The 26,411-nt window shown below is 35.8% G+C and overlaps 1 long non-coding RNA gene and 1 pseudogene across 2 annotated transcripts; one reads left to right on the forward strand and one right to left on the reverse strand.

Moving 5' to 3' along the window:
- The first annotated feature begins 9,773 nt into the window (after positions 1-9,773).
- Positions 9,774-10,617, forward strand: LOC149545226 (uncharacterized). The gene is made up of 2 exons (XR_016353545.1): positions 9,774-9,882; positions 10,070-10,617. It is a non-coding gene; the product is annotated as an uncharacterized LOC149545226 (long non-coding RNA).
- Positions 10,618-15,375: 4,758 nt separating this feature from the next.
- LOC149545227 (TMV resistance protein N-like) lies at positions 15,376-19,577 on the reverse strand (annotated as a pseudogene). Its single transcript, XR_016353544.1, has 6 exons — positions 18,880-19,577; positions 17,633-18,722; positions 17,403-17,474; positions 16,981-17,310; positions 16,776-16,885; positions 15,376-16,575 (listed from the first exon to the last, which is right to left on the reverse strand). The product of XR_016353544.1 is annotated as a TMV resistance protein N-like (transcript).
- Positions 19,578-26,411: the final 6,834 nt, after the last annotated feature.

Consider the following 26,411-nt stretch of genomic DNA (forward strand, 5'->3'; position numbering starts at 1 on the left):
TTTTAAAAATATAATAACTTTTATACATTAATACTTAACATTTAAAATAAGAAAAGATTTGATTAAAAAAACAAAGTATAGTATTAATTTAATACTGGAGCTGACAGTAATTCGCACGGCTGCCTAACGGTATTGTACAGTCAGGGCAGACCCGACAGGGTCGGTTGCCCGGCTCGGTGCAAATATGTTGCATCATAGCTGGTGCCGCTTTGAGAGGGGGGGGGGGGGTTGCTGTCAGTCTGTAGCCCCCTTGGCAGTGCGCTGCCCTAAGCGTAGCGCTTGGGAAGCACGTGGGTTAGTGGGGGTTGGTGGTAGGGTGTAGGGGGAGTTAGGGTAGGTGTTGTAGGGGTTAGTTTAGGTTAGTTTAGGTGTTAGTTATTAATGTTAGTTAGATTTTATATTAATTTAAGTTTATTAAAATTATTTTTAGTTGATAGTTTTTAGAATGTAATTAAGATAAACTTGTTTAAATTTATGAAATTTAGATTTGCTTAAAATTTATGTTCTTTTTTGTTCTTAGTTAGTTTAGAAATAGATTTAATTGAATTAGTTGATTAATTTTTTCTTAGTAGTTAGTTTAAGTTATTTTTAAGTTAGAAGGTAGGTTAGTTTTTAAATAAGTTATAAGTTGTTAGTATATAATGTTTAGTTAGTTTTTGATTTATTTATTTTATTAATTGTATTAGTTTGTAAGTTGTTTTAGTAGTTAATTTAATTAATTTAATTTGTAAGATATTTTAGATTAGCTAGTTTAGTTTTAAATTAATTTAGTTATTTAATAAATTTTGGAAAGTTTTCGTTATTATTTAGTTGAAATTAATGTTTAGTAATTAGATAGTTACATAGTTAAATGTAAATTTATTAAGTTTTAATTTGATTAAGTGATTTAATAAAATTCTTTATAAGAATTAGTATGGTTTTTTTTAGTTAGTATGTAGTTAGTTTAGCTTTAAATTAATTTAATTGTTTAATTACCTTAGAAAGTTATAACTTAATGATTAGTTATTTTTAGTATTAATGTTAAAATTTGTCTTCGAATATTATTTAGTTTTACTTAAATAGGTTAATAATTGATCATAATCTTAATAGTTTATATGGGTGTATGGGTAGATGTAATATTTCCTTAATGAGTTCTTGATCTTGTATTTTCATAATAATTTGGAATGAACTCATTTAAATTGTTATTTATATAATATGCACATTGTGTGGAAAGATAATGTAATAACATAACTTTTGTCGATATCATCTTAATAACAAAAATAATAATTTATTAGTATATAGAACCTTTATTTAAACTATGAACGCAACTTATCAAACTTGAGCTTTTTAATTTTTAACTTTTTATAAAAAAAAATTTATTGTATGTTTTTGCCCTCGCAATTTGGGCATGACATTTTGATATCAGAGCTCGTGTTTCAACACTAGGAACCTTAAACCATTATGCTTCTAAAACTTAAAACTAAACATTAAATTTTGTAGAATGCCTCATGTTACTCAAAGCAACCAACGAGGCAGAGGTCGTAGGGCGAGAGGTGGTAGAGTGGGACAGGGGGATGGACCACCTCCACCACCACCACCTAACCCAAACCAGCACATTATAGATGCACTTCAGACTTTGATCAGTGTAGTTTAGTAGAGAATAGTACCTGTGGTTCAGCCAGTTCAGCAGATTCTAGTAATGGAAGCAGAGGAACCTGGAGGAGGCGGTCCCAGAGGCAGAGAGAGGACTAGGAGTCCCCCACCGAGACAGTTAGAGGGGTAGGATGAGCATGAAGATGAGTCAATACACTAGAGAAGACCTCCACTTGACAGACCTCCTAGACATGTAGGAGATGATATCAGAGAATTGATTCGACTTGGGCCACCATTATTTACGGGTTCTACTGAGGGGACAGTAGCAGAGGCATGGTTACAGAGCCTACAGCGGTGCTTTGGATTACGACCCTATGGGAGTAATCTAAAGGCACGCCTAGCAGTTCATCAGTTGAGAGGGGATGCCTCCAATTGGTGGCATCAGGAGGAGATCATAGGAGGAGTGAGGATGGACACCCTCACATGGGAATCATTCCTAGAAAGATTTCGAGAGAGGTACTTGTCAGAGCAATTCCGACAGACACAGATAGAGGAGTTCCATTCTCTTTATCAGAGAGATCTTATAGTGGCTCAGTATGAGAGCAGGTTTCTCGAGCTCCTTCCTTATGTGGAATACATGAAGGATGAGAAACTACGGGTACATTGCTTTATCATGGGTTTGAATTTCTCACTTTAGGGTCTAGTTCGGATGGCCTTCCCTACCACCTTTAGAGAGGTAGTGGAGATAGCACTAGTGGCAAAGGATACTCGAGGTAGACAGAATCCCGGGATCGGTCTCAAAATCGAAACTCTACTTGGCAGAAACACCCTTGGAAAGGGAATCAAAACTATACACTAGGGTCCTCTAAGGGCCAACAGTCTCAGCAGCAGCAGCAGGAACTCTCACAGGATTACCAGGGCTCCGAGCTCAAGCAGTGGCAGTTACAGCAGGATCAGAAAGTACATACCCCACAGTCACAGTCAGTGTAGACTCAGCAGTCTTCCAGGGGTGGATATAGTGGGTCTAGCAGGTCAGGAGGCCCACAATAGTCAGGATCACAAGATACACGATCTTATACCCGAGGGCCATGCTACGCTTGTAGCGGCATGGGTCATGTAGCTAGAGAGTGTCCGCAAGGACAGCCATCTAGTGGTCAGAGAGGGGCTTTTTCAGAGCCGACAGTAGGAGACATGGGTAGGTCCCATAGAGTTTTTACAGCAATGGACGACCGCTAGATTGAGCATCAGGCTACAGTTATTGAGGCTTCAGGTGGAGTGGGTCGGCCAGTTAGCACTAGAGACTATCCATTTTATTTCCCGACAGACCCTAGCTCCTCGAGGTTGAGAGCTAGACCAGGTTAGGGTCTCGTGGGAATGTTACATTGAGGTCACGATTTCTTGGGAGGATGCAGCATGGATGCGATCTCTATACCCTTATCTTTTGATGAACTCCAGGAGGAAGTTCATGCCTAGTGGGGGAGGATGTGAGGCCTCGCCCCGACCCTTCATAACCTTAGTTGTTCTTTATCATTTTGTTACTCACGACTCGAGATGTTGAGACATTATCTGATGCTTAGAACATATTATATTATTTCATGTTGTGTGATGTTACTTTAGGATATATTGATGTTTGTCATTTAAGGCTTTATGTATATGTATGATGATGAATTAAGTAAAATGTAGGATTAACACATTGATTTTGGAATCTTTATGATTAAGGATATAAGTAGGATGCAAGAAACCCTGATTGATGTATGTTTCAATTTATGTGAATTTCTGATACGTATATATACATATGTACATGTGATTTTCGAGACTACTGATGTGTGCAATGAGTGTACAGATATTTTAGCCGAGGAAACCGACGGAGGAACATAACTGATCTCTATGTGTTAATTTTGGAAACCTTGTTGTCCATAATTCAAGTATTGTATTGTGAGATGTATGTATGTATCTCTCTGTGTTCAGTGAATGTTAATGTTCGTAACTATGTTCTTTTAGTGTCACTTGACACTCGTGAATTATTTGTGCTCTTTAGCGTGCTAGTTAGGGTTAGCTGTGTAACCCATGGACCTAACTCGGTTTAAGTTAGTGTCAGTTTGCTAATTGAGTTTTTAATCGAGTTTAGTCACCCCTAATCCGGATTAGTGCTTAATCTGCATTGTTAGAGTTGTTAGATGGTCCTACTTTATTCCTAGCTTTTGTTTGGCTCTAAACCTATTCCTAAGGCTTTAAAGCATGGAATATTTATACCCAAGGGGTATGGGTATGGGTTGGGGGTCTTTTCCAATCCCTAAGCCCCTTTTATTGACTTTTGAGGCCACTCAAAAAGTCTCTTTTTGCTTTTGTGCGAAAATTGACTATGGCTACCATGAGTTTCATTACCCCACCTCCACTTAGTGTTTAACCATAGTGTGGGTTGAGTTAGGAGTTTCTAGAATTGTAAGTGGGTGGGAGAAGTTATTGATCCCTTTGGTGGTTGAGTTTGAGGCTTATTTAGAGGCCCTTCTTGGACTAGTTGAGGTTGTTACCCAATCTCTACATTTAGAGAGGAGTCTTGGAAGATTGGAGCAAAGAAGGGGAAAGCTCTACTCAAACTTGTTCATTGCCATTACCTCTTTGTGAAGGTAGGAATTGTCATCTCCCGTGTTCAGATTTCATTCTTGTTTCATGCTTATGCTACCTTGTTGTTGTTTGAATGTTTGAATGTTTGTATGTTTGTGGGTATGTTGGGAAGATTTGAAAACTATGTTATTTTGGATGATTTCTTTTCATGTTTATGTTTGAAATTTTGAGATTTTCTTGCATGGGTGTTTTGGTATTACTCACCCTTAGATAGGGTAGAAGTGACCAATTTTGAGAAAGGTCTGTTTAGTTGGACTCCAACCAGTGTAGAGTCTCTTCTCAAGATGAGAAGAGGGAGAAAGGGTATGGTGTTATGGGCCCCTACCTGTCAGCACAAACCTTGTATGATTATAGTATGTTGAAATGGAAGAACGGAAGTTCTTGGTTTATAGCCCCGATTGGGCATCTATTTGGTGTGTTCTTGACTTCTAGTTAGAAGAATCCACCTTTCCCTAGTGTTGATTCATTGTGTATCATATAATAATAACCTTGTGTGAATATGCATGGTTGAATTGTTCTTGATCATGCTTGTTGTCACCTAATCAGAATTCTGTTCCATCCATGGTTCTAGAAATGTGTTGCAGAAATTGTTATGAATCCCTTGATGAGGGTCATGAAGAAAATTCAATTATATTGTTGAAATTTGGGATTGATATCCTATGTAAATTGGTATTTCAAACTTTGTTGGATTGGTAAGAAAGCCGGGTTTTCTTCCTAATTCTTTTGCGGTTGAGCCTTTGAATCAGGTTTGCCAATAAAATTTGTGTTTGACTATAATTGTTTATCATGTGATTCAATTGTTATTTGAAATTAGATGGATGCATATCAGAAATAAGATGTTAAGATGATGGTTTAATTAAGCAAAAATTTTAAGTTTTCTTATATGTTAAATATGAAAATTATGTTGAGAAAACAAAATGATTAGGGTTGATGATTCAATTTAAGTTGTTTGAGATATCAATGAATCTTGTATGAATGTGTCACAAGGATTAAATCTATGTTTTAAATCCATAAAAAAAAAAAAATAGAAATCATATTATGGATGTAGATTCAGCTTTCATGATTATCAAAATCCAACAATTCTTACATTATTGAATAAAACAGATGATTCATATCCTTGGTATATTTAGTTGCATCAATCCTTTTGACTTGCTTTTCAAAAAAAAAATTCCCCCCTTGGTTATAAAATCAACTGAAAATTCTATACTTAGAAAAATGTAAGAAAAAAAAAAGTGTGGCAAGAGAGCAAAAACTCTCTGGATTTTGTATGGAAAGCAATTTAAATGCTCCCCCTTGAGACAGAGAATCTAATAGATTCTCTTATTATCCTTTTTTTTTTTTTTTGAATATTGTTTTTCTTTAGATTAAAAATAGTAATGAAATAAATAAAGAAACTTCAATATAAACTAAATATCCTAACTTACTAGAAAACTTTATAACATCAATGCTTTACCTCTTTCCTTGGACGTCAGTGTGGAGGAAAGAATTAAAAATGTTTTAAATTTTTGCAACTCCTTGGTCATCACATGGGATGAGGTCACCCTCTATCCCCTCCATCAATTTTGTTGATCATGAATAGGATTAAAGTTTGTTTGTTAAACATGATAGCAAGCAGTTTACTTGCTTTTGCTTCCACCTTGTATCTTCTATGAGCGAATGCTTTGGGAAAGGGGGGGGGGGGGTGGTTGTTGCTATCAGTATGTACCCCCCTTGGCAGCGCGTTGTCCCAAGCGCAACACTTGGGAAGCGCGTGGGTTAGTGGGGGTTGGTGGTAGGGTGTAGGGGGGAGTTAGGGTAGGTGTTGTAGGGGTTAGTTTAGGTGTGTGTTAGTAATGTTAGTTAGATTTTATATTAATTTAAGTTTATTAAAATTGTTTTTAGTTGATAGTTTTTAGAATGTAATTAAGTTAAACTTGTTTAAATTTATGAAATTTAGATTTGTTTAAAATTTATGTTTTTTGTTGTTGTTAGTTAGTTTAGAAATAGATTTAATTGAATTAGTTGATTAATTTTTGCTTGGTAGTTAGTTTAAGTTATTTTTAAGTTAGAAGGTAGGTTAGTTTTTAAATAAGTTTGAAGTTGTTAGTATATAATGTTTAGTTAGTTTTTGATTTATTTATTTTATGAATTGTATTAGTTTGTAAGTTGTTTTAGTAGTTAGTTTAATTAATTTAATTTGTAAGATATTTTAGATTATCTACTTTAGTTTTAAATTAATTTAGTTATTTAATAAATTTTAGAAAGTTTTCGTTATTATTTAGTTGAAATTAATGTTTAGTAATTAGATAGTTACATAGTTAAATGTAAAGTTGTTAAGTTTTAATTTGATTAAGTGATTTAATAAAATTCCTTATAAGAATTAGTATGTTTTTTTTTAGTTAGTATGTAGTTAGTTTAGCTTTAAATTAATTTAATTGTTTAATTACCTTAGAAAGTTATAACTTAATGATTAGTTATTTTTAGTATTAATGTTAAAATTTGCCTTCGAATATTATTTAGTTTTACTTAAATAGGTTAATAATTGATCATAATCTTAATAGTTTATATGGGTGTATGGGTAGATGTAATATTTCCTTAATGAGTTCTTGATCTTATATTTTCATAATAATTTGGAACGAACTCATTTAAATTGTTATTTATATAATATGCACATTGTGTGGAAAGATAATGTAATAACATAACTTTTGTCGATATCATCTTAATAACGAAAATAATAATTTATTAGTATAGAGAACCTTTACTTAAACTGTGATCGCAACTTATCAAACTTGAGTGAGCTTTTTAATTTTTAACTTTAAAAAAAAAAAAATTATTGTATGTTTTTGCCCTCGCAGTTTGGGCATAACAGATTTTTTTAATCTCAAAATTGGTATGACGAGCTCGAAGAGCCTAGAAGAACTCCTTCGAAGCTTTATCACCAACCTTCAACCAATGGAGTTGAGTTGTGATTTGGATTGGTTGAAGGTTGGTGATTTGGACTCCTTGAGCGGCATAATTATCCGTAACCTATTTATCATGGTGAGATTTGGCAAGATGGATTTGCAATTCAACATCAAAGGGATTAAGGGTGAGTACCTCAAAAGCTTTTTTGAGTGTAGAAGAAGTGGATTCATAAGTCTGCCTTCTGAAAACCGCCAACTATCGTCCATAGATGCACATAAAGTGGGTAGTTCTGGTAATGGCATCATTCTACCACTAAATCCACCCTGTCTAGGAATGTAGATGTGGCTCCAGATTCTAGACATGTAGGATATGAACAATAGTGGAAGCATGCATCAACACTAACATGTTGAGGAAGAATTTTGACTTCACAACTTTTTGGATAGCTGTTTAGCATGAAATAGCAAAATAAATGGGATAGTGGTCAGATAACGTCACATCTAGCAAGGGAATGACAAGTAAATCTCGATCCTTAGAAAAGGAGAAAAAAGATTGTGTAGTAATCATGGCATGATTGAGGCACTTTAAAATGCAGTCAAAGCTAGCTTAAAAGTTGGACCAAGTGTGCCAAACCCCACTATGTTGGCAATGGTTAATATTGGGATAAAAAAGGCCTAATTTATTGTGCATGTAGTACCAAGCTTCCCTTTCCCCAATTGTCCAACAAAAAGAAAGAATGTCATCTTTGTCAGAGGCCACCTCAACCATATTGAAGTCACCACACATAACCCAAGTAGCTGGAGGCAAGTTATCAGCCAACCAACCTCACATTTGAGATCTTTCCACAACATCATTGGGAGCATAAACATTAATGGCTCTAAAGGAATGATTGTTAATGGAAAGCAACAGCCAAATAATTATATGCATGGTGTTAGAACCGTGCAAAATAATAGTAGAATGAAGATGAGGTGATAAGAGAGTAACTACACCACCTCTGCCAGCTTCATGTTGAGAGGAAAACATAATACCATCTGGCTAAATGAAGTGACATGCAAAAAAAAGCATGAAACCAAAGATCTTAACTTCTTGCATACAAAGAAAATCTAAATTTCTAAGTCTATGATGAGTATCCCTAACATAGTACTTTTTGGAGAGGTCTGTGAGACCTCACACATTCCATGATAAAAAATTCATGAAATTTTTTCCATATCCTCCTCATCCTCGAGAGAGGAGTAGCTATTCTGCAAGAAGGTTGAAACTGGGTTAAAGCTAGAAGGAAGATCCTCTGGACTGATGGTTTGACATTTCACCTATGGTTTCTCAGTAAACCCGGGAGGACTGCGAGAACACCTCACATTCTAAGTCGCTATGGAAGAAGCAGCAAGAGGGGTACAAATCACAACCAAGGCGTTAGCCCTAGTGGCCACATTAATCCCTTGTGAAACATCGAGGTTTGAAACCTATGAAACACCAGGGTTTGGTTTTGAAGAAATTGCTTGTGTCCCTACACTGGCTGGGGTTTGCGCTCCTGTTGAAATAGGAGGAACCGAAATGACCCCCACATATGACTGTTTAGGAGCTAAGGGAGCCTTGCCCTTATCCCCAATAGTATTCCATTCTTCTTTCTTCCCTTCTGTTGGCTTGACAGGAACCTCTTCAAGTGAGGGTTTAACCCTAGGCACAACCAAAGGGCAATCCCTAATCTTATGTTTCGCTGACTGGCACCTATAGTAGGTATTAGGTAGGTTCAAATAAAACACCTTCTAAGAGAAGGTTTGAGCCCCAATCTGAATTTTTATAGAATCCTTAAGATCTTTGGAAAGATCAACCTCAACGCAAATGCATATCTAAGGGTGAGCATTGAAAAATTTCTCATGTTTCTTTGTGATAACTTTGCCAAGAATATTGGCAATGGACTTAATAAAAGGCCAACATGGCAAGGATAAACCTAAGAGCTCGACCCACACATGACCCCTAAGCACTTTGTCGTCAGAGACAGTGAAGTCTCTCGACCATCTTTGAAAAACTAGGGAGGATCATTGTTAAAAACCGTGTCTGCCTGTGATAGGTTGGCAAAGCAAAATAAATAAAAAACCTTTGGTAAGGTTTTGCACAGCATCAAGGTGGATTCCAGGAGGAGTCCAACTCTTGTTAACCCATTCTCGGAGCATAGCTTTAGGAGGAGTCCTACCCACAAAATACTCTATTAAAGTGTGTTGTTCTAACCAATCACAAGCAGCATCAAATTCTTGCAAAGGAAGGATAATATCAGGATTACCTCGTGAAAAACTTTCGGGACAAATTTGTGAGGGCGTTTGTTCAATGAAGGCGCCATGACTATCCTTTTGTCAATTTTTATTTTTTATTTATTTTTCTAAGTGTTTAAACCCAACGAAAATGCAATTGACCAATCAAAATCTAGCAATTCTTACAAATAAATTACTTTTTAAATTAAAACACCTCAAACGTTAGGATTATGGAAATTTAGCATTTAGAAAATTAACTAGAACATAGTTCCGGGACAAATAATAAAGAATTCCTTATTAATAATTAATTATCATATAATTCTTTACTTTTTTAAGGAGCAATTGAGTTTACACGTGCATTTAATGAATGTGATAATGTGAGGGCCTATTTATTCATGGTGAGAGGTCAATTTAGGACATTGGGAAGCAAATATGTTAATGTGCGTTTACAGACAACTCTAAGCAATGGATTTGGCGTACGTATTTGAGGGGTGTTTTAGAAGTTATAACTCAACGAGGCAAAGCTATTATTAGATGTTTTACTGAAGTTGGCACCCAAGTATGTAATTTTATAAAGTTAATTCAAAGCCTTTTTATAAGTGATTAATGTTTCTATTTTCTTCTGATTGTGAAAGCTTCTAGAATCGAACCATTTTTATTTTTATTTTTAGGAAAATTATTTTTAAGGAAATGTAATACATTATGTGGTCGATGATTCTTGCTTTTTTCTTGTGAGGACTTTGGAGATTCCAAGGGTTTCAACATTGCTTGAAGAATTGAGAATTCTTGCTAAGTTTAATCGGCACTCAGAACTGGTAAAACACCCAACGATTTGTGCAAATCTATGGCTCCATACAGAGGGTCATGATTGTGCTCAAAGCTGAAGAGATTGGGGTTTTGATTCCATGGTTTTAATTCAGAATTAGTTTGGAGAGGATAAAGACTCAGCTGGTAATACCGATTGCAGCCCCAGAGCTGTTGCGTCAAGCATTGAATTACGGCAGCCTCATGTTTCTCAAGGAGTTGAATGAGACGTAAAGGGGTGACATTATTGTTTGGGAGACCACGTTGGAGGCTTTTTATGCTTCATTGTTTATTTCTGCATTGGCGCCTAAAGTTCTTCATCTACAGCCATAGCTGCTGTCATTTTGAGGCATTAAGCAATTCCATTTCAGGTTCTTTAAATTGTAAAAAAAAATTCCTCGGTGCATTCATTGATCATTGTATGTAATTTGATGTATTGAGGTGGAATAAGAGGAGTGATCTGTGATTGTTGCAACAGATAGTTTGATTACATGTATTGCTATTAAATTTCATCCATTGGTATATGACTTCGAATTGCAAAACCATTCCAACCAAACCTCGAAACCCGAACTCAAACATTGCATGCCAACTGTTTGACGGATGTCAGACATCTAAATTGAGCTTTTTGTGATTATTACACTATGCTATCTTGTAACTTGCTGTCCTTCGATGGCCATGCTATATATTCCTCTTTTGATGTCCTACTTGAGTGCTGAATGAAATCTTTGTTATCTTCCTTTGGCGATTCTTGATACCACCCCTTTTGAAACTTGACTAGGTCGATGGTATCTTGGCATGATGGACAAGTAGATTTTGATTGCAATAGGTCATGTATGCTACACCAACAATGGTGCCAAATATTTTCTCCATATTTGTTTCTTGGTTCCCTTTGAATCTTCTCTTTAAATTCCTGAAACTTTGATTCTAATCTCTCAAATATCACAGGCTTATGCACATCTGGAAAATAAATTCTTCGTTATAGTGCTGACTCCCTTAAAAGAAATACCAAACAATGCATCTCCTCATTCTCTGTAGTGTCATGTATTCTACATTTTCCCGATGCTGCAAGTTGAGATATTCCAGGTGGATGCAGCTACTTGTTCAAATCAAATCAAATTAGAAGAAGATCAGGCTGCCTGCCCATTGAGAAACCTTCAGTTTTTTTGGATTTTCTGAAATTCAATATTTTTTGGTTTTTTTTTTTTTACATTTTAACTTTTTGTTTGGATTTTTCAATTTTTAACTTTTTTAAATTTTACTTTAAGGGCAATCTTCCATCACGAATATAACTTTGAAATTCCATTTTTGTTGATAACTCCACGAATGAACTTTGTTCATGCTCTCCATCTAGCTCCAATTTATGTTGATGTAAGTTTTGTTCCACTACAACACACATAATCGAATACCTATTATTTCGAGATGAAATACCAAATCTCCAACTCTCTCTTGAATTAGGATGCTCATATGCTAAACAGTGTAGACAGATTGTGTGATAAAATGAGACAACCTCAAGGCTCCTTACTTGTGGACTCTCACTCAGTCTTAATGATTTGATATGCTGATTATCAGAAAGAGACTTACGGTGTTCATTCAATGGATATAAACTTGACTTTAACTTCTTCCAACTACTTGCAACCAGCAAACTGCAAGGAAAGAAAATCCAAGTATGCAAAAACATGTTGATGGCAGGGTGAGTCTCTAACTAGTGCCTGCTTTGCCGTATCAACTGGGCATAGGAGGGTGCTATCTTCTATGGATGCAGGATTGATTTTCACATTGTCAATATTCATCGAAATACCCTAGGAAGGTACAATCTAAATGAACATCTCCAATAGAAGTTAAATACTTGCAATTAAGGCCCAGATCCAACCTTGTATTGTTTATTTACAATCAACAAGTATCAAAAGGTATGGACACTAGCTTCGCCGCCAATCGCTATTCAACATTATCTTCCATTAATCTATTTCTACTTCCACTTAATATGAAATGAAATCTAATCTACGTAAGGAATTGAAGATACCTTGCAATATTTGAAAGCAACATTAAGTAATCCACCTTGAAAAATAACAATGAATCATCAATTACTTTGATAGCAACAATTTCAACGATTCTCCTCTTTTACTCTACCTCTACTACTAGCCAACTTCTGTAATGAATCTAAAATCTCTCTCTACAAATATGAAGCCATGGCTTTTTATAGTTGCACAATTACAATGAAGAATAATTCAAATCAAGGTCAAGATTTATCACTACAAACCATAATTATGATTGACACCCTATCAACCAATTGTACATGAAGGCACTACTTTGTGCACCAATAAGAAAATTACAAAGCTTTTGAGAGCAAATAAGAAAATTGAACACTTGGCATAATATGATTGAAGCATGTGTAACTGGGATTTTCTGTTTGGTTGAAGACAAGTAGACACCATCTCAATATCCTTGTAGACTTGATTAATCCTTTAGTGATGAGAAAATATCTCTTGATAGTCAACATTGTCAAACCTTTAGTTGTGATGGCATATCGCCAAATCGCATCATCTTCACAGGTTTTCTCCATTTTTGTTCTTGGAAATTTTCTCATTGCTGTGATTTGAGCTTGATTATTCTTGCAAACTTGAACTTCTTGAAGTGATGAAGATTTCATGTGGTTGGATTCTTCAAAGTGAACTTGGATTTCCAGATTAAATTCAATTTGATGAAATTTTCCTCTGATTTTTCTTGTGATCTTGCAATTTTGTTCTTCCTCCATTTTGATCTTGATCTTCAAATTTGCACTTTGATAATCTGATTTTGAACCTCCTTCCATTTGGAGTCCTTGAGCATCCTCTTGCTTGAAGTATTGAGCTTGATCTTGGAGCCTCCATTTGTTCTTTCCTTGAAGTTTGAATTTGGACTTGCTATCATCTCTTTGCTCTCCAAGCTTCTCCCTTTTCAAAGTTTGCAAAAACAAGAGAGAAATTGAACTTTTTTATCTATCCTCTTGTATTTCCCGAGTTTGATCTTATTGGTTAAGTGATCTTAGTTTTTGTGACTTAAAGTGGATTCACTTCAATGAGGGAAAATAAGTAAGTTTTTCAATGAGTATTGTGCCCAGATTTCACTCTTCTTCACCCTTTTGATCTCTCTGATTTTTGAAGAAATGTGCTCTATGTGCAAAATTGTTGTTTGAAGTCTTCAAATGGTTAGAAAAAGATGCATTTGCTACTTTCAATTGCTTGCTTGCTCCCTCAAGATGACCTATTTTCCTTCTTCAATATAATCTGCTGTCTTATGTGATGGAATCGTGTCTTGGGAAGAAAATCTGCCGCTAAATAGAGAGGAAATTTGTCTTAGACCAGCGATAAATTTATCTCTGTGTGATGTTGAAATGAATTCACACTTCCCCACCTTGTATAGGTGACGAGGGACTGGGAAAGGTGTGTCTCATATGAGGGCCGACTTGTTCTTCTTGAACAAAAACATCTTAATTTAATTCTTCTATTTCCCTAGGTAGGCCAACATAGTAAAGTGGGCTAATTGTGTGTTCTATTGGTCATTTTGCACCCTTTCCCATTGCCATTCTTCATTTTTCTTCTTAATGGAGATGGGGGCCTTTGGTTCATGCTCTTATTGACTTTTCTTTAGGTTGAAATTAAGGCATGGAGAGGACTCTTGAATTTCCTACTTCATTTCCAATTGATTTTCTTCCAAAACTTGATCCATGTTCTTTTCATTTGTGTGAGTTGGGAGGCCTTTTGCCTTGAGTTTGCTGCCATTGATCCTCGGTGGAAATAAGGGCTAGGGGAGGTTTTGGATTCTTTGTTTCAAATTCAATCTCCACCACAAAAAACTTGACCGAATAGGTCTAAGATTGCCATCAATCTCGTTTTTCTGATTTTCAGGGGCTTTGCTTGAGTTTTCAATACCTTCTACACAAGGTGTAACTTGGATCATAGAGAGGAATTTAGATTCATCTGGGCGTGGTTGATTTGACTGGCTAAATCTGCCATGCCCAGAGTAATTTCCTCTTTCATTTTGTTTCATGGATTCATCCTTACCACTACCACATCATTCCTCAAATTCATGGATTCTATCCTTAATGAATTCTCTTTTTGTCATGCCTCTAATTGTCTTTATCATCATAGAAAAAATCAGGGATAAGAGGAATTTTGTCTCATTCATGCTTCAAACACTTCAATTTTGCCCAATTATCTTTTCTTTTAGCCTCAAACTTGCAGTATTTATGTCAATTTTGGGGAGGAAATGGATTTGTCTTACCCTTACGATGCTTTTTCTATGCTAGATTTGAAGACGGAAATTTGGAGGTAGAGAGGAACTAGATCCATTTGGGGTTGACAAAATTTTCCTGCACAGAGGAATTTCCTCTTTCACTTGCTTTCTTATCATTTTGTCATTGTAACTTCGAATTTGTTCACTTCACCCCTTAAGCACTCTCTTTGTAGCAATTTCTCATTTTCTACAAGGGAAAACAAGCCTCTAATTTGCCCCTAAGGCGAGTTTTCATTCAAATGCAATCAGATTTGAGTTTAATCGAGTCTGATTTTATGCTTTTCTTGACTCATCCTCAATCTGATTTTCACCTTTCCACTGACGTTTTGATCTCAAAACCATGCACCACTTGCGCATCTAATCTCCTCGATAACTTACCTATACGCGGATTTGAGGGGGAGGAGAGGAATTTGAGCAACAAAAGGGGGGAAATCAAGCATGTCAGAGGAACTTGAATTCCTCTTGGGGTGGTGGAATCCGTCACTGTAAGAGGAATTTTACTCTTTGACATCTTCACCTCAAAAATACCTCTTTGAAAAGTGCTCCCTGTGAGCATCCAAATGCACCTGTACCATAACTCAGCAGCACTTGGATCCGGTGGCAGGATGCATGCACCTGGTAAATATGGTTTCTAGTGATTAATATTGTTTGCAGGCATTGAAATCAGGACTATCCCCAGCATGGATTTACAAAAACACATATGAAGTAAGATGGCACTTATTCATGCTAAAGAAAGAGCTGGCCTAAATTAACGAGATTCTTTGTATTCTTGATTTCATTCTTCTATTGTTGTGGGAGCCCTGGATGGTTTATATTGTTAGCTCCCTAATGTTCATGAACCTTAAAATATTTTCCAGTTATATAATAATAGTGTGATGCATATAATTTTTATTTATTTGCCAAATATTCATTAATACATAATGATATTTGCAGGAATCCATAAAATTGAAAAAATAGTTAAACTGTTTTTAAGATATGTGATAAAATTCTTGATTGTATTGCCTCTCATAAAACTTATTTTTACAAGATTCATTGGTATTTTTTGCGTCTATGGAGGATTTAGATGTCATGATATTTCAAAATGTAGTTTAAAATTGCTATCCTTTGTTTACCCATTGAATTGTGGGAAGCGCCCACCAACTCCTCTTGTATTTATATTGGAGCCAGGCTGATTGTAGAAAAGGAGGAAGTGCATCCATCTCACTTTCCATCTCGCTCTCCATTTCAGGGCAATCCTCTATGCACAGTGTTTGAAGGTTGACCAGTTCAACAATACCCCTTATGTTCCTCAGCTTTTCACAGCTTGCCAATGTAATGTGCCTGACTGTATGTGAAAGGACTTGTATTTCTGTTAGATGGTCATTATGGTAAATATATAGAGTGTTGAGGCTGGGACAACCACCTTCAGAGATGGAAATCTTGGATAACTCAGTTCCTTTCGATAGAGATCTTCTCAAGGTTGTGCAGCAAACAAGGAGATGAGCCTGCCCCAAGTTCTAATTCTCTGATTGGGCAACCAGATATTTTCAGTTCTCGAAGGCTAACCAGTTGCCCAACTGATTTGGGTAGAGACTTTATTCCCAGGGAACTTAGTGCTAAATTCTCTAAGAGTTTAAGATGCCCCAGAGAGTCAGGTAAATACTCCAGCGTTCTGCAACCCATAATTGTAAGGTCAGTCAAGGAGGACAAATTTCCAAGAGATATTGGCAGGCTTGTCAATAAGTCACTCTCGATATGCAACTCTCGCAGCTTGCTTAGTTGACCAATGTTCACTGGTAGCTCCCTTAATCTATATGTATTAGATAAAAGGAGCTCTGTCAAGGAAGCTTGATTTGTAATGTGACGAGGCAATTCTTCTAATTGTGTACAGTGACAAAGGCTCAAAGTCTCCAGCTTTGTCATGTCTTCCATAATGTCTGACTCTAAGGTGAGTTCAGAGAATCCCTCTAAGAGGAGATATTGCAGCAGTGTCAGCTTCTTAAAAGAGACTGGTAACTTCCTCAACTCGCCACACCCTGACAAATATAGATGCCGCAGGTTGCTCAGATTGCCAAAACTATCAGGTAATGACGATAGCTCACAACCCCTCAACTCCAGGTGCTCCAATGAGTGAAGGCAGCAAAACTCTCTTGGCAGACTCTGTAGTTTGTTGTGCAGCAATTTTGATCTGCCCTGCCTGTCAAGCAATTGTTTTGCAACACTTCAAATGCTAAAGCCTATCTTAATTTAGAGAAGAAAAATATTGAAATCAAAGATTTAAAAAAAGGATAATTATATAGAGTTTTTGCCAGTCAGTCCCAAATCTTTCAAGAAATGCAAAATTTTTAATTGTATTGTACAGTTGAAATGATTAAATACTACAGCCAATTAGTTTACCTGCTATCAATGACTATCTTTTTCAAATGCTTGAGAGATCCTACTGAGTCTGGCAATCTTTGAAATCCAATGCACCCAGAAATAACCAACTCTCTTAACTGAATGGGAGCCTGCAGCACATTTTAGAGGAATCGTTGCAAACATCCAACAATTAATTTTTGACAAAATTGTAATACAGGCTATACATATGAGAAATGGTACTCACATCGCTGCCATCTTTCCACAACTCTTCTAAGTGATGATCTCCTCCAACCACTTCATATAGTTCTAAAACCCGCAAATTTTTCAATGGTAGCCTTGATGGAAGACTCTTCTGCCCAATTTCAAACCAGCGAAGCCAGACCAGCTCTTTTGATGCTTCACTAATTAATTGATTCAATTCAGGTCCTTTGAACACAATTATCTTCAGCCCCGATAAAAGAGGCCCTAGAGTCCAGATTCCATGGCTTCTGTTAACCATGAGCTCCTTGAATGAGGAGCAAGCTCCAAGCTCCTCATGAAATGTTGGGGTGATTTCTCGAACACGGTATTCGATCTAAACGGGCAAATGACAAAACTTTTTATTAAAATGGAAGGCAATAAAAACTTCAAGAAGAATATAAATTAAACTGTATGTAAAGGAAAAACCATATATTTGGCCAAAGAATTCCACTCCAGTCGAGTTGAGGTGGCTACTATTCCTCGGATGCCGATTCTTTTCTAAACAAAAGTAGAACATCACACATAAAACTCTTAAGAAGAAAGACAAAACTTCAGAGGAGTAATCTCATGCACATAAATATATAGACAATAAAGACTCTTCTCTAAGTTGTTATTCATTGGTAGGAGTAGAGACAACTTGAAAAAAAACCCCTTACCTTGACATGTTTTTCGACATTAATAGTCAGCTGGTGGGGAAGCCAGAGACGATAAGGTGACTGTTGACTTGAAATTGCCCGTCCCAAATCTCTCAAGTGGTCATGCATTTTTATGCAATCCATTTCATCGACCTCAAGAAGGCACCTGTTCACCAGCGCTTCCCAATTGCACAGACCACTCCAGTTTGATCCCTCCCATACTTCAATTGCCAATCTTTTCTCTTCTCCAATGAAGAAACAAGCTGCATCCAAAAATGCTTCTTTCTCCTCATAATCTAGGGCGTCGTAACTTACTTTTAGTCTATTCTTAATATCATCTGGCAGTACTCGAGCAATCTTTTGTATTTGATTCTCCCAATAATCTTTGTTGGATTTACCATATAGCTGTGCTCCAAATACTCTGAGTGACAATGGTAAGCCATCGCAAACCTTAACAAATTTTTCAGCAAGCTTCTCAAATCCAGCAGCTGGACAAGGGCTTAAAAAAGCATGCCAACAGAAAAGCTGTTTGGCATGAAATGCATCTAGTGCTCTGATTTTATATATACAGGAGATGCCGCAACATGTGAGAACTTCCCTTTCACGTGTGGTGACAATGATGAGACTGCCCCATCCAAGGCTGCTTCGAGGTGGCAAAAGTGCATCCATCTGGTTAATGTGATCCACATCATCCAGAACAATGAAAACCCTAGCAGATCTTAAACGCCTTGCAAGAATTCCTTTGCCTTGCTCTATATTATCAAATGCTTCATCTTTGACACCAAGGTCATCAAGGAGCTTCATTTGCTTGCTGTGTAACAGGCCTTTGGATGCGGCGTCTCGAACATCAAACAGAAAACTAGACCCCTCCATGGAAGAGTATCTTCTGTTGTATAATTCTTTTGCCAAAGTGGTTTTTCCAGAGCCACCCATGCCCCAGATTCCTACAATTTGTACACACTGATCGACCTAGGCAGATTGAAGTGTAGTCTTTTCAAACTCTTCGACCGTTTCATTAAGACCTACTGGATGTTTGGCAACCTCGAATGCCACTTTCCTTATTAGATTCAATACACAATTCACAATAGTCTTCAACAGCCTTGTCTCGTCTCTGGGGAGATGGGGAACATTCAGAAAATAAAATTTTAAAACGCCCATAAACATTGATGATTATGCCAGAAATATACAAAAAAGATGGTTCAACAAGAAATGCATACGAGTAGAAATTCTGTAAAATAAGTGTAGAGGACTGCATGGATGGCACTTACTCGTCACTATTGATGATGTAGCCAGAATAAAATGAAGCTTTGTGGAGTGACATTTTCCATCTTTGAAGCTGTTCAAATGTGTATCTGCCCTTCAATTCATGTTGGAAAAACGAATGAGCATACTTTCCTTTTCCTTTCACTGCCCATCGCAAATCATCAGGCTGAACATAATAGAAGATAGGGATAATTTTGGTGCTTGTCTCTTGCATCAGTGCCAACTCAGCTAAACACCAGGGAGATTGGGCATAGTTCTTGGAAAAAATTGCTATATGGAGTAGAGCCTTGCGCACTGCTTCTTCTATTGCTATTGGCAGATAGTCCCCAAGTTGTAGCTTTTCCACATCCAGAAATACCTGATATCCTATGTTAGTGAGGGTATGGTAAATGGTACTGGCCAGAGTGCGTTTCACATCAATACCACGATGGTTGATGAACACATCGTAAGGAAGGGAGGATACTGCAGAAGTAGATAGAAGTGGTTCTGCAATTCCATGAAAAGCAGTTGCAGGCTTAGTCTCTGGTTGAAGATCAGTCTCAGAAGAAGATGCCATGGAATTTGGACTCAACATTCAGAGAGAGAGAACAACCAAATAAGACCAATTAAGGCAAGCAATGATGCTCGAGGTGGAACACTGGAGTCAGCAGGAAAGAAGGTAATAGAGATAGAGAGTGGATGAATAAGGAAACAATCGCAAGGAATGCCGTGCAGGTAGCAAGTATTGGTAGTTGAAGTGCATTTCAGAGATAACTCACGAAAGTCTTGGGTAATTACGACCGACACTTGTGCAAAGATGTCGTTCCGTAAGATGTCGCCGTCGTAGCACGTGAAGAGCCGCCACATGATTTGGTCCATCTCATTAAATGGCAATATAAAATCTCGGAAGGATAATTGATCTATAAATTTGTCGAATGCGGTCAAAGGCTCAATTTTTATTAGTGCCTCCGGGAATTAATGAAAATTTTATTAGTGCCTCTGGAACTAATGTTTTCATTAGACCTCTCTTAATTAATTAATGTTTGATTTAGAAACAGTTCAAAAATCTCAAGTTTGGTGAACTTTATTTTTTAAATATATTTTTGTAAATTAATTCTTAATTTCTTATTGGTTCATAATTTTTTTTTTGAAGTTTTAACTATTTTTTAAATAAGAAAAAAAATCAAAATAAATAAGCTTACATTAATTACAGTGGTGAACTTTATCTAACTATACGTCACGTGTGCTGTAGTAGCTACAAAGCTTGTAATGGATATAAATATGGTGAGTAGTTTTAATAATTCTTTTGCCATGTTTGATGGCAATGCAGAGCTATCTCCTTTCGCATGACATTATATTTCTTCCATATATTAATGGGTGGGCCTAAAAATGGTTTGAGTCTTTTGATTTATTTATTTGTAATATTTCTTTCCTTTATGTCTTACTCCTTATTGCTCTATGCCATGTCATATAGTTTTGGACTTTATTTTATACTCCCTTGTTTAAAGGGTTGCGTCCATTCAATGTACACAAGTGAAGTGACATTAGATTTAAGAGTGCACTTATTTGTTAATTATTAATTATTTGGTGTGCCTAGGAATTATGATAGGTGATATCTAGTATTGGTAAATTATGTTTCTTGGTTGTACGTACTTAGGGGTGTATTTAGTGTAGTAAGTGAACAATAGATTTATTGATTTATATATTGTTGATTTGTTGATGAGTGGAGAAAAATATCTCATCATACTACATCTTTTTCAAATCTAAAATGAGTTTGTTGGTGAATAATTTAAATGATAAATCATATAATTGATATTTTTTAATATTCAAAATTCTATAAATTAATCAATTATAAATACATCATTAGTTATATCTATTTAATCATTCTATTTTTTAATTTAATTTAAACATGAAATATTGATTATGCAAAATTATTTTTCTTTTAATTATACTTTACTTATTTAAAGATAAATCTATAATATAATTATGTAAATTTATGTCCTCATTTCAAATAAATTTATAATATTGACTATATATTTCTTCTTTTTAATTTTATACTTATATTTTTATATTTGATTTTTTTCTTATGTTCGCTTGCTTTCTATTTTAACACAAGATTTCACATTATATTATTCAACATTTAATTTCACAAATTCAAAGTTCAAAATTCAAAATTCAAATATTTCATATTATTATGATTACATTTTTATATAACTAATTTATTTTTAAATTTTTTTATTATTGTACAATTATAGTTTTACCCTCTTACAACTTTCACACATGTCTAATCACTATATGAAAATATATAATTTATTTTAACTATTCTTTATCTAGTTGCACTACATATTTCAAAATTCTAAATATGACTAATTTCTCTATCCAAACTAAAAATATTTCTATCATGTACATGCTACTTAGTGTATTTGTATACTACTTTTATATTTGCAAGCCTCAATTCCAATTTCAAAAGGCAAGGACTCCAACTCACCAAGAACTCTTGTTTATATTAATTTTCTTTAGTGATTATGTTTATGATTTGAAATTTATTGTTTTACTTCTAAGTTCAATTAAAGTGGTTTGAAATTAATCTAGTTCAATATTGATGTATAGATATAATAATTCATGAATTCAAATTCTTAATTTTAAAGTTTTATTATTCTTGTGAAATTTATTTTATTCTAGTTTAATGTAGGAGAAATAATCTTTATATAAGTCTTTAATATTTTTGGTTTCTTATTGTTTTTAATATTTTCGATTCATAAAAAGAATGCATGACGAATAGTGATTTTTCATCTTTCAAACATTACATTAGTGGCTTAGCACTTTTATTATTATTTTTGGGTCTTACTAACCTTTTGTTTTTTTTAATATCGAGGAACTATTCATGTGACTTCCATGTAACTTATTTTCTTTACGTCCTTTTTGTGAATAATATTTAAATTATATTTTAATAGAAATGGCCTATTGATAAAAAATAAAAAATGATTAAAAACACATTTAAATTTTCTAAATGGAGTCTTTGGTATGTTACTGAGTGTTGTATTCATATATTTTTAATCATCATAAATGTAGCTTTCCAAAATGGTTGAATTAAGAGAACATGATAATGCATTGAGTCAATAATCATAAACTGTATTGTTGCCTTAGAGCATATTTAGACGAGTTTGCAAAGCACATTCTATTACTCCATTTTTTTGTAACATAGTTCTATTTTGTATGTTGGATTAAGTTGAAAATGATTAAGATCAAACTAAGGAAGCAAGCATTGAATTATTAGTAATTGTTGAGAATGTAAATGCTCAAATGCACTCGTCATATGAATTTTATTTATTTTAGGCACATGTGTGATTATTTTTAATATTTCAATCCTTTGCATTTAACTTTAGAAATCTTATTGCAACCATAGACACAAAAATCTTATTTATATTCTTAGTTGATACGTATTATTTGTTATATAAAACTAGCCAAAACTAGGGGGTTGGCCCTTTACAATAGTGGTGAAACAACCATCAGAAAACTAACAAACAACCACACAGACCCCCTAACGATTTAAATAAAAAACATAAGTAACAACATAACATTAATTTAAAGTACTAGAGTTCCTACTCTTAATACCAACAAAGTTTAACAAGTTAACAAAAGGCATGTAGGTGCTCATCATGTTGTATCACCTACAACCAAAATTCAAGTTCAACAAAAAAACACAAAACTATCACTAGAGGAAGGAGAGTAAAAACCAATAGAGCAACAAAAAAAACTAGGCACTAGGAGGCCACTAATTGGCATATCTTTTCTTTCATTTCCCAGCTAGGAGAACTTAGGCCCAGTCAACAGTGAGGAAATTATAGAGCAACTTTCACTCCTCCTTCCCAAGGTCCTCCTCCTTTGACTCGTGAGCTAGAAGTTGGAGAGTGGTCATAGTCGCATGGGTCACCTTTAGAGTGAACTTTGAGAAGAGGGTGAAGCCCTCCTCTAGCACATTACTCTTGTCCTTCATTTCCTAAAGGTCCTTACAAGTAACAACCCCATCCTCTGTATTACCAAGGTTTAGAGCCCTGTTGCAATTCGTCGAAGAATTTCTTTTGTCTTGCACATCTAGATTGTTAGTGGGGGTCCTTAAAATTTTCAAGCCATCTTTCCTTATTGGGGAGGAGATAGTGTCCGGGAAGGCTTTATCAGGCTTGGGGTTATCCTAGTTATCAATAGAAGGCATGGTGATGGTGGTAGAAATATGTATGGGGTCTTGGGAGGGGTCCTTGGTAGGGTTCTCCACCTCAAAATCCTAGGTGCCATCGAAAATGTCATCCCACTTCTCCACCTCTTTATCAATGTCATCATTCCCCTTCTCTTGACCATCCCTTGATATCTTATCACCCTCCTCTGAATTGGTATCTTCTTCCTCCTCCTAAAAGCGATTGGCCTTTTGTTTGTATCTACATTGGGTCTTAGCTATTTTTCTCGACCTTCTTCTGTACCCACATATTTCATCATTTGATTCTCCAATTTGCACCTCCGCCCTCTTATTAGTTTTAATTTTTTTATTGGCAACCAGCTCCAGGCCTAGGGTTTTATTTTTCCTACCCTTAACTAGGGTTTGGCTAGGTGAAGACTAAGGAGTAGAGGCATAACTACCACCCACAAAGCCTAGACGAAGGGATCCTTAGAGGGAAGGAAATTATCAATGGCTATCATACGGGGAGGATAAAGGGCCAAGTGGAATTGAAAAAGATGAAACATGAACCCTTGGTATAAAATTGTGAAATTAGCCCCTTTCTTTTTTTTCCACCTTAACATCCATCATAGTCTCTTTGAGGTGTGCATATGAAAAAAGGGAATGCAAGCTAACTCCCTATTACAAAAGTATGATGAGGGTACAACACAAGATAAAATGAACACAACATGAAAAGAGGAATATTATTATCATAAGTGATATGCTATTACATTTAGTACAATGAAAACATACTCAATGATTTTCCCTAAGGGCTTATGATATAGTTTGATTCTAGATAAAAACCCTCATCATAGTATTTCGTAATAGGGAGTGAGTTTGCATTCCCTTTTTTTGTATGCACACCTCAAAGAGACTGTGATGGATGCAAGGGAGGGAAAAAAAGAAAGGGGTTGATTTCACTATTTTATACCAAGGGCTCATGTTTCATTTTTTTAGTTCCACCTGGACCTTTGCCCTCCTTTTGTGATAGCCATTGATAATATCCTTCCCCCTGAGGCCCCCCTTCATCTAGACTTTGAGGGTGGTAGTTATGCCCGTACTCCTCAACCTTCACCTAGCCAAACCCTTGTTAAGGGTAGGAAAAACCCTAGGCTTGGAGCCAACTGCCAATAATAAAATTAAAACTAATAAGAGGGTAGAGGTGCAAATTGGTGAATCGGATGCCTTAAGACATATTTAGAGAAGCTTGCAAAGCACATTCTATTACTCCATTTTTTTTGTAACATAGTTATATTTTGTATGTTGGATTAAGTTGAAAATAGTTAAGATCGAACTAAGGGAGCAAGCATTGAATTATTAGCAATTGTTGAGAATGTAAATACTCAAATGCACTCATCATATGAATTTTTTTTAAAATTTTAGGCACACGTGATTAGTTTTAATATTTCAATCCTTTGCATTTAACTTTTGAAATCTTATTGCAACCATAGACACAAAACTCTTATTTATATTCTTAGTTGATATGTATTGTTTTTGATATAAAACTAGCCAAACTAGGGGGTTGGCCCTTTACAACAATGGTGAAACAACCAGCAAACAACCACACAGACCCCCTAACAATTTAAATAAAAAATGTAAGTAACAACATAAAATTAATTAAAATTACTAGAGTTCCTACTCTTAATACCAAAAAAGTTTAACAAGTTAACAAAAGGCATGTAGGTGGTCGTCACATCGTATCACCTATAGCCAAAATCCAAGTTCAACAAAAAAACACAAAACTATCACCAAAGGAAAGAGAGTAAAAACTAGTAGAGCATCAAAAAACATTAGGCACCGGGAGGCCACTAACTGGCATCTATTTTCCTTCCTTTCCTAGCTTGAAGAACTTAGGCCCAATCAATAGCAAGCAAATTATAGAGCAACTTTGACTCCTCCTTCCCAAGGCTCTCCTCCTTCGACTCATGAGCTAGAAGCTGAAGAGTGGTCGCAATTGCATGGGTCACCTTTAGAGTGAACTTTGAGAAGAGGGTGAAGCCCTCCTCTAGCACATTGCACCTATCCTTAATTTCCTAGAGGTATTTATGAGTAATAGCCCCATCCTCCGTATTACCAAGGTTTAGAGCCCTATTGCAATGTGCTAAACAATTCCTTTTGTCTTGCACATCCAGATTGTTAGTGGGGATCCTTAGAATTTCCAAGCCATCTTTCCTTATTAGGGAGGAGATTGTGTATGGGGAGGCTTTATCAAGTTTGGGGATATCCTGGTTATTAGCAAAAGGTAGGGTGATGGCCGCAGAAATATGTGTGGGGTCTTCGGAGGGGTCCTTGGTAAGGTTCTCCACCTCAAAGTCCTAGGTGTCATCGAAAATGTCATCCCACTTCTCCACCTCTTTATCAGTGTCATCATTTCCCTTCTCCTGACCATCCCTTGAGATCTTATCACTCTCCTTTGAATTGGTATCTTCTTCCTCCTCCTAAGAGCAATTGGCCTTTTGTTTGTATCTACACTAAGTCTTAGCTATTCTTCTTGGCCTTCTTCTGTACCCACATATTTCATCATCTGATTCTCCAATTTGCACCTCCACCCTCTTATTAGTTTTAATTTTTTTATTAGCAACTGGCTCTAAGAGTATGGTTTTATTTTTCCTAGCCTTAACTAGGATTTGGCTAGGTGAAGGTTGAGGAGTAGGGGCATAACTACCACCTGCAAAGTCCAAGTGAAGGGGGGCCTCAGAGGGAAGGAGATTATTAATTGCTATCACATAAGGAGGGAAAAGGGCTAGGTGGAATTGAAAAAGATGAAACATGAGACCTTGGTATAAAATAGTGAAATTAGAACCTTTCTTTTTTCCCTCCCTAGCATCCATCATAGTCTCTTCAAGGTGTGCATACGAAAAAAGGGAATGCAGACTAACTCCCTATTATGAAAGTGTGATGAGGGCACAACCCAAGACAAAATGAACACAACAGGAAAAGGGGAATATTATTATCACAAGTGATATGCTATTACATTTAGTACAATGAAAATTGACTCAATGACATACCCTATGGGGCTTATAGTATAGTTTGATTCTATAGAAAAACCCTCCTCATAGTACCTTCTCCCAAACTCCCCAAAACTGCATTACAATGTCAGAAATGACCTTAAGTAACTCAAATTAGGTTTAGGGTTAAGAATACATTTTTAAAAATTCCATTTGGCATCCACCACCAAAACAGAAGGTTCAAAAAAATACATCAGGAGTTGGTACAAAATTAGAAGAATCCAGAAATGGTAGTCCAACTTCTGGGAGGCATAACTTTTGATCTGGGACTCTAATTGACGAACTGTTTACATTTCCAAAAAGTTCTCCAAGAGCTCTATATCCCTATGGACCAAATACA

This window comes from Cupressus sempervirens, chromosome 7 (genome assembly GCF_028749045.1).
Source record: "Cupressus sempervirens isolate cs-2001-9-10 chromosome 7, ASM2874904v1, whole genome shotgun sequence".
In the NCBI taxonomy this organism is placed as follows: Eukaryota; Viridiplantae; Streptophyta; class Pinopsida; order Cupressales; family Cupressaceae; genus Cupressus; species Cupressus sempervirens.